General features: G+C 32.8%; 1 protein-coding gene across 1 annotated transcript in view; it reads right to left on the reverse strand.

Annotated features, from left to right (window-relative positions):
• Positions 1-3,679, reverse strand: part of LOC101889994 (voltage-dependent calcium channel type A subunit alpha-1) — a 206,278-nt gene extending 202,599 nt beyond the window's left edge. The window contains exon 1 of the mRNA XM_059120872.1: positions 1,812-3,679. The gene's annotated coding sequence lies outside the window, so the exon portion shown is untranslated. The remainder of the gene's footprint in view (positions 1-1,811) is intronic.
• Positions 3,680-8,805: the final 5,126 nt, after the last annotated feature.

Below are 8,805 nucleotides of genomic sequence, written 5' to 3' on the forward strand. Positions count from 1 at the left end.
CTGGAAAATATTTTCTCCAACAAAAATGATAGATGTTAAAATTTTTAAAAATGAAAAAAAAATTGTACCATACATTTTCTTCCTGTGCATTTGTTTGTTATATGCAGAAGGGCACGAGATAGACTCATAATTTATTTGTATGATTTCTATAGAACCCCTTCCTGAATTGGTTTTTCCGGCCGTACATAATAAACATAGCGCTGGTTGAAATGCAATTGTCAACAAATCATTTGTTTCACCTAGGGACGAACCTTCTTGGTAATGATCGGTCTAAATTTAGATGTAGCTTTATATTCGTCCTATTTCAATATTATTGTGAGCCAAAAATGTTATGTTGGTCCAAATTTGACAAATACGATCGAATTAAGCCTAAAAGCAAAACTATAAAAATTGCTTCAACTCAGTAAGATAGAGTTCCCATATACAGGGTGAGATGAAAAAAAACAATTTGATGGAAATTTGTGGCTAGGATCATTAAAACGCCCACCGAAAGACCGAATACCCGAAAGTACCATTATATATGCGATATACGAAAACCAATTTGTGCCACCAGAGGCAGAACCCTCTATGAACTACAATTACCAATTTTTAAACAAATGTGTGGGAAATTGGGCTTAAACCCATATAAATACCGAGTATCTAGAAGGATCGCTTTATAAGGGCTTCAATATTGTGCAAATCTCTAACGGCAAATCTCTTCATTAAACAACCGTAATCTCAAAAGACTGACAGATGGACACCGTAAATCTATGTAGAATTTCATGCTGATCATGAATACATATACTTTATGGGGTCTCCGAAGAATATTTAGAGGTGTTACAAATGTAAAGACAAATTAAATATATCCTCGTTTTCATGGCGGAGGGTATAACAGGTGGGGTTTCAAAATATATGTACAAAATGTCCATCAGAAGGATAGAGAGCAAAATAAGTTGTTCTAAGGGTTTAAATAGGTGATGTGGTAAATATAATAATATTGAAAACTGTTTGACTGTAAAATTCCATTAAAAATTCATCTAAGAAAGATCTTTTAAGGATAGCGGCCAAAGTGATGGTCTTCTTTTTATAGAAAATCAATGCAGAAGCTTTTTAAGGTACAAAAGACTCTAATGAGGTCCTTAAAAGATCCCCTATTAATATTAGACTTAATTTGATCTTTTATGAATAAAATACCTTCCAAGGGTTATGTATGTATTCAAAACGTTCTATGTATAAAATTGCAACAGAAATAATTTTGTAAAAAGTATGCCCTCAGAAGATCTTCTATTTATAGAAGTCCCTTAGAAGGTAAGCTACTTATAGAATACTCTCAGAAGGTATTCCAAATATGAAAGCTAAAGTGTATATAAAATACCCTAAGTAAGTATTCTATGAATAGATGTAAAGATCTGTTATATTTAGTTGGCTCTCGAAAGGTAGTATCTGAATAGAAAACTAACGAAAGGTATTTTATTTTCAAAAGAATTTCAGATTAATTTTTTATGGAAGACCTTCAGAAGGTCTATTATTTTTATAAGACCTTCGAAAAGTCTTCATTGTTAAAAAAAAACTTTCTATGAATAGAAATCTTTCAGGGTCCTCAGAAGGTATTCTTCATGTAGAAACCTTTACAAGATCTGTCAAGATGTTTTTCAGGCATATAATACCATTTGAAGTGTTTCTATGCCTCTTTACATGGAAGCACAAACTTTTTCTGTGAATTTTTTATCTCACAATATTTTAAAATTTCATAAAAACCCCTTCAATTCCACATTCCTTAATTCTTTGTTTTATTAACTTTATATAAAAATAAAAAAAATAATTGTACCTACCGTCAGTATATCCAATTTCTGATATTGATAGGACGACCGCTCGGCCATAATTGTGTTACACCAGATGTACGGCCACACACATTTGTGTAGATTGACACGTCATACACATGGCATGCAATCGACGATGACGATGACACAGAAAATGAGAGTTTCCTTTGAACAGTGGACTTTTTAGGTTTGGTGTTTTGGTTTTTCTTTTATTTTTTATTTCGGATATATTCGTTACTCCGTTGTTCCGGCTATTTTGTTTCGTCTACTGCTCTTTATGCTCTCTTGGCTTTTTTGTTGTTGGTGGTATTTTTGTTGTTGTTGTTTTCTCTATTTGGTGTTAATTAAAGAACACTTGCAAAGAGGACGACAAGGCGACAATGATGACGACCACGCGCTTTTACATACGCATACACGTCGTTGGTCGTTCGGTCGGTCGGTTGACTTAAAAGAGCGACGTCCACGGCGGCGGTGACAATTATCGCAACACTTGTATGTATTGGAGATTGCCTCGGTTGTTTGTTGGGAGAGCGAACACACGCAACACTGGTGTGTGAGAGTGTGTATGTGTGCGAGTAATTCTCGTTATAGCCAGCAGGATAACAGGAAACAAGAGTACACAGACTACGACGACAATTTTCCAGTGTTGTTGACGAAGTGTTAAATGCTGCTGCTACTACTGCTTCGAATGTTGTTTGGCGTTTTATTCCAAAACTGGCGTCAGGATCGTCATATGATTTTTGTGTTGTTGTTGTTTTATTACGAATTTCGGTTTTGCGGTCAGCAAAATGAAAACAAGACAATTAATTTGTAGAACAAATGTATGGTGTTGTTGCAGTTACTACAATTTTCCACGATTTTTCTTGTTTTGTTATTTTAGCCTTTCTGTTTTTCCGTTTTCATTGAATCGTTTGTTTCTTTCTCGATTCCGATTGTTTTCCAACTCCAATTTTATTTTTGGATTTTTGATTATTTATGGGATGTTGTAGTTGTTGTGTTTTGTTACATATAAACTTCCCGCTGATGTTGTTATTGTTGTTGTAATGAGTATATTTACAGAGGAGCAGTGATGTTGAAGTTTTGTTGTGTTGAGTGAAACATTAAAACAATATCTGAATTGGAAAATTTTCGTTTTTGCTTTTGTGTTATGGAGAAATAATTTTTGTTTTAAATAAATCACAGAAATCACAGATTAAATTTTTCTATTTTTTTCTTTATCGGGGTAATTCTATTTTTTTGTTATCCTTCAACAATTGCGGTTGCGGATTATTTTGAATGAGTATTTTGCATTTGCAGATTTTCAACAAAATGATGACGGAAATGTTGTGACAGTTGTTGTTTGAAATATTTACAAAAATTTTTTGGTGTTGGTTTGATTCATGAATTCACTTTTGATGAATCTTCAAATTTCTTTGAATCAAATTCTTTGAAGGCCTTTACAGGCACTTCAATATTTTTGTGTTTTGTTTAAACTATCTTTTGATGGATTTTTACGACGCTATTTTGTTGTTGTTTGTTTCTAGATCTTTTTTCACTTTAACAATTTTTTCCCAATTAATTTCTATTTTGCTTTGGCAATTTTTCTTTTTTCTTGCTTCACTTCCAGTTCCAGCACTTTTTGCACTTTTGTTTTGGTAAATTTAGCTTGAAATCATTCACTCTACACTTGCTTGCTTGCATTCAATTCTTCCAAAACAAACCTAAATTAAAAGGATAAATATTTTTAATTACACTATCCAATAAGAAAAACAACGTTTTGTTGCACACACACGGACGCACGTATCGAAATGTTCGCTCACTGTGAAGTTTTTTTCAACACTGAGTTTTTTAGGAAAAATGATTTGGTTATTTCTTGGAACAACAGGGAAAACCCCAAAATGACGACTAGTTTACGTTTTATGCTGTCATATTTTCACACACACAGAGAATTTGGTGGAAGCTCTCTTGTTTCTCTCTTAATGTTCTCTCTCTCTCTCATGGTAGAGTGTTTTTGGGCTACTGTAACAGTTTTGGGTGGGGGAGTGGGTGGCCGTATGTATTCACTTGCATACATACTGTGGTGTAGTACAAGTGTCTTTGCTGCTTTCTAATTACATGTAAGTATGTGCGTGTGAATGTGTATAGCACGTGCATGCCAGCTAGCCAAACAACCAGCCAAGCAAAGTTTCGTTAAGTTTTTCTCGTTTTCCCTTGTTTCTCTCTCTTTCTCATCAATCTCTCTCTCGCCGCTAAAACATCATATTGTGTGTAAGCTATTCGGTTTTCTTTATGTTTGGGATTTCCTTCTGTTGTAATTTATTTTTGGAACAATTTTACATGATTGCTCCTGCTCGTGGTGTTGCTGTTTTTCTTTCATTTTCCATTGTGACAGAATTTCCATGTTGTTGTTGTTGTCGTTTTTCTCTATTTCTCGATTTTAGCTTATTATATACACACAGACATTTGTTTGTGCAAATAGATTTGAAAAATAAAATGGAAAATATTACATCGCCGAAAGAAAGTGGGAATGAAATATGTGTTTTTTTTTTGTTTTTGTGTTTCTTTTTTGGAGTTTGAGGATATGCGTCGTTTTGGTGCCGTCATAAATTCTATGACCAACAAAGTATTTTTTTTCTTTTTGTAAAACAAAAACAAAACACTTATATTCCACATACCCAGTTTTGAAAATAAGTTTTGTGTTATTCATAACTTTGTCAGATATTGGCAAGCGATGTGAAATTGTGAGATGAAGGCTTTAAGTATACAAATCATCATGAAATCATCTCGACATCTTAAAGTCAAAAAGAGAATATTAAAGCAGAATTTGCAGATATTGTACACAAAACATTTTTAAATCATCCTGAACTTTCTGGAAAATTAAATAGGAATTTTAAAAATCTTTTGAGGTATTTTACACAAATCAGTAGTGGAATTCTCTTAGTCATTTTTTGGCCTACCGACAAAAATCGTTAATTTTGAAACTCAAAAATGTTAATTTAAAAAAGATAAAATTAACAACATTGGTATCTATCGGTCGGTCTTAGCGATTACTTTGATTTCGTCGCTAACTAATCGACAAATTTCGTAAATTTTCGAAATAAAAAGCATTTTAATTTTACCTAATTTTGTCGGTAACTCCAAAAATGGTTTAGAGAATTCCACTACAGAAACTGTAGTTCGGTACTATAAACATTTTATAGAGGCGAATTACAATATTTTCTAGATTTCTATTTGATGAAATGTGGGTGGACATTGGCCATAACTAATATGGAAAGTTTGGACTTGATTCGATGCTATAAAAAATTTATTCTATATCTGGGAATGATGTTTTTTACAAGAAACCCTTTTTGTATGGTACCTTAAATTTTAATTCAAAAGGAAGGAAAAGTTAAAATCGTCTGGGAACGTGTAGTTCAAAAACCTTAAAGCTTTAATTTTTTAAAAATAAAAACTCAATTTATATCCCAAATTAGTAGCCCTACTGATAACTATGTGGAACACAAAAAATAATTACAGGGAAATTCCAGCAGTAGAGCTAAAAATAGAAGACACATGTATCGGCGTTTTGAAAGTTTAAATTGTAAACTAATCCAAATAGAGTAGCAAAATCCCATCCATTCCATTCCATTTTTTTTTTTTTCTTGAAATCTTTGGATTATTATTCCTCGGAATTTGTTGATTTTAGGTATATAGCGTCTTCTTGTGGATAAAAATACGAGAATTATATTGTTAGAAATGTTACTTCTCAAGTCAGTCAAGAAAAGAGTCTTTTTCGACATCTATTGAAAATATGGTTAAAAACTCCCTTTGAACGGGATCATAGCATATTTTGTAGAGCTCCCGAAACAATACCAGTTTATGCTGGGATATTCTGTGAAGTAGATCATACCAAATACGAACGTTGTTTGAATGCTTATCATGGTGACTCTAAATCGCTTTTCAACAAATTTGATGGAGGCTTTTGTACCAAATAACGTTACTATATAGTGCTTGATATGACTTCGATAAGGATTATATTAAAAAATATCTATTAGAGCGATAGATATACCGGACCGAGTTTAACCAATTGGAAAAATTCGATTGAATATTAAAAAAATCTATCCAATTTAGGCTGATATTACATATTTGGCGGACAATAACCGTAAAATCGGTATATATAAATCTGAACCCATCTCGATAAAATTTCGCAAAGTTATTTTCGAGCTGTATCCGATGTCTTTGTTGTGTACTACATATTGTGCATGTCAGGGTCTTTAACACTAAATCGAATGAAATATATATTTATATATATATATATATATATGGGAGCTATGCCTATATATAAAACGATTATCACCAAATGTGATGTACTTGCTTCTGTACATCAGTGAATCCCATCGGAAGTGCCAAAATTCAGTCCATCTGGGCTGATATTAGCCATTTCGTCATATCGGATAAATTATGGGATAAATGAATAAAAAATATGGGAGCCATTTTCACCAAGTTTGAATTCGGTCGAATGTACCAAATTCCGGTCATTTGGACTGATATTGGAAGATACATGGGAGCTAAATCTATCTGGACAGACGGACTGACATGAATAAATCGACTCAGAAAGTGATTCTATGAAAGTTGTACAAAGTAACTAAAAAAATAGACTCAGAAAGTGATTCTATGAAGGTTATCAAAAGTAACTGTTCCATCTCCATGTTACAAAAAAATACACAAAAACATAATACCCTTGCCACTATGTGGTGTAGGTTATGAAAAAAAAAATAAGGAAATATTCCCTAAATTATTTTGATCAACATTGGCCCTGTACAAGGGACCCCAAATATTTTGAGATATAATTTGCAATATTTGATAAAAGCTTTAAGAATTTGGATTCATTCAAGAATCATTGGTTTAAACATGGGTCATGTCGGAGTGTTTGCAACCAAAAATTTCATATTTTCTTGATTAATTATTCAAAACGCATTTTAAGATCTACAGGGTTGCCCATATTCGACGGACCCATCTGGCAACGCCATAGCTTTTGACAGAGATGTCACATCGCTTCTAAGAACACCATTAAGCGTTTATACGAAAAATTTTCGACTGATAAGGCTCTTTCTAATCCGAAGAGGCCATATAAAAGTCGACCAAGGCGATCGGCCGAGAATATCGCTGCCGTACGAGCTAGTGTTGAGAGGTCCCCAAGAACATCCCAAAAACGCCGTTCTCAACAGTTGGGCATGGCTCGGTCCACATTACAACGGATTATTCGCATTGATTTGCATTTGTTCCCGTACAAAATTCAATTGACGCAAAGAATGTTGCCTGCGGACAAGCCTCGTCGATTGGAAAATTTAAAAATAAAACATAGGTCCGTCGAATATTGGCAACTCTGTACTTTATCTTCTGAATTTTTCCTACAACTTTTGTAAAAGTAGAATTTTTGTCGCGTAGTGTTATTAGCAAAGATGTTTTTTCCACGAAACCAACCAAAGTGATTCAACTTAGACGATGTTGGACAGGTTTTGGTGTCTTTTTTGGTTTTCAAGCTTCAAATTGTAGACAATTTCCTTGGAGAATGTGGCAAAAATCATGATAATACCGAAATAAATATGCCTACGATAAGAAAACATAAACCAATATGAACAAACAAAGATAGATCCAATTGAAAAGAATCTGTGTAGGAAGTTAGAACCTAATATCCGTGAAAAAATGTGGCTGGTATCATGAAAATACCGAAAGTATGTATGGGAAAAAGTGAACCTATTTAGACAGTGTTCTGCCATAGGAAGTAGATCCCTAAATGTCCAATTTGGAACAAAACGATAGAAATGCTTAGAGCTTCCCAATATCAGAAAAAAGTTTAGTGGGGATTATTCAAAAACATTTCCGGGGAAATGGCGTATTCAACACTAATATCTGAGTTTATTATTGATTAAAAATCTTCAATGCGGTTTTATGCCATTGAAAGCAACAGTGCTTTAAGAAAAAAAAAAGAAAACCTTTTTTTCTACAAAAAAACTTCATTCAGCCTTTAAAGATCATATAAAAAAACTGTTAGGCTGGCGTACATTCTTAATAAGTACTCCAAATAATATAAATTTTCCACTGATAATAATAATAAATAAATACATTTAGTTACGATTTCGCATATGCTTTGATGTTTCAACTTCTAACAAACAATGTTTTCTAATCTATTATTAATATTATTATCACTTTTGTTTTCTTGAACAATTGAAATTTATTATTAAACTTCCGCAAAGCTTTATACTATTTGAGGTATAATAAATTGTTAACAGAAGCAGAAATATTTATAGAGAAACAAAAAACGTTTTTGTAGACTGTATGCCTCCTGTTATCACAAATCAATTCGGTTTGTGTGGTAAATTCCTAAAAACATGCTGGAGATAAAAAATATTTTGAAAATGGAAAAAATTGAAAACATAAAACATAACATCAAATAAAAAAAACATGGCTGTACAAAAAATTATAATATATGCCGCAAAATTCACAAATGGCAAAAATCCTAAAAAAGATTTTCTGTAATACATTTTGGAATTAATCCCCGATTTTCTTAAAACTTCGCATGTCGCGAAATGGGAATAAATATGATTGTTCTCAAATTGTTGGTTACTTTACTTTCAGCAGTACAAACTGTGAATCAAACCTGTGCAAATTTGTGTATTATATATAGGCCATGTGAGAGAATTTCAAATATTCGTCCACACCTTGTTATAACTCCCTCAAAGGTTCAAAATTCTTTGAGATAATCCAATCGTATTGCCAAATAAGACAGTTTTCAAACATTTAAACATCATAAGATAGCGAAGTTTGCTCGTGTGAATGTGTTTTCATTTGTCCCTATTCCCTATTTCACATCTTCAAAACAAGCCAGTAAAGAAAGTCTTAAAGTCGGGTGGGGCCGACTTTATGATACCCTACACGACTTTGCTAATTTAGTAGAGCTCCGCATAACAATTAAAAGTTTCTATGGGAGAATTCAATCATACACGCAATGATTATAATTATAATTTAAAGTTCAAAGGATTAAATA

This window comes from Musca domestica, unplaced genomic scaffold, assembly GCF_030504385.1.
Source record: "Musca domestica strain aabys unplaced genomic scaffold, Musca_domestica.polishedcontigs.V.1.1 18, whole genome shotgun sequence".
In the NCBI taxonomy this organism is placed as follows: domain Eukaryota; kingdom Metazoa; phylum Arthropoda; class Insecta; order Diptera; family Muscidae; genus Musca; species Musca domestica.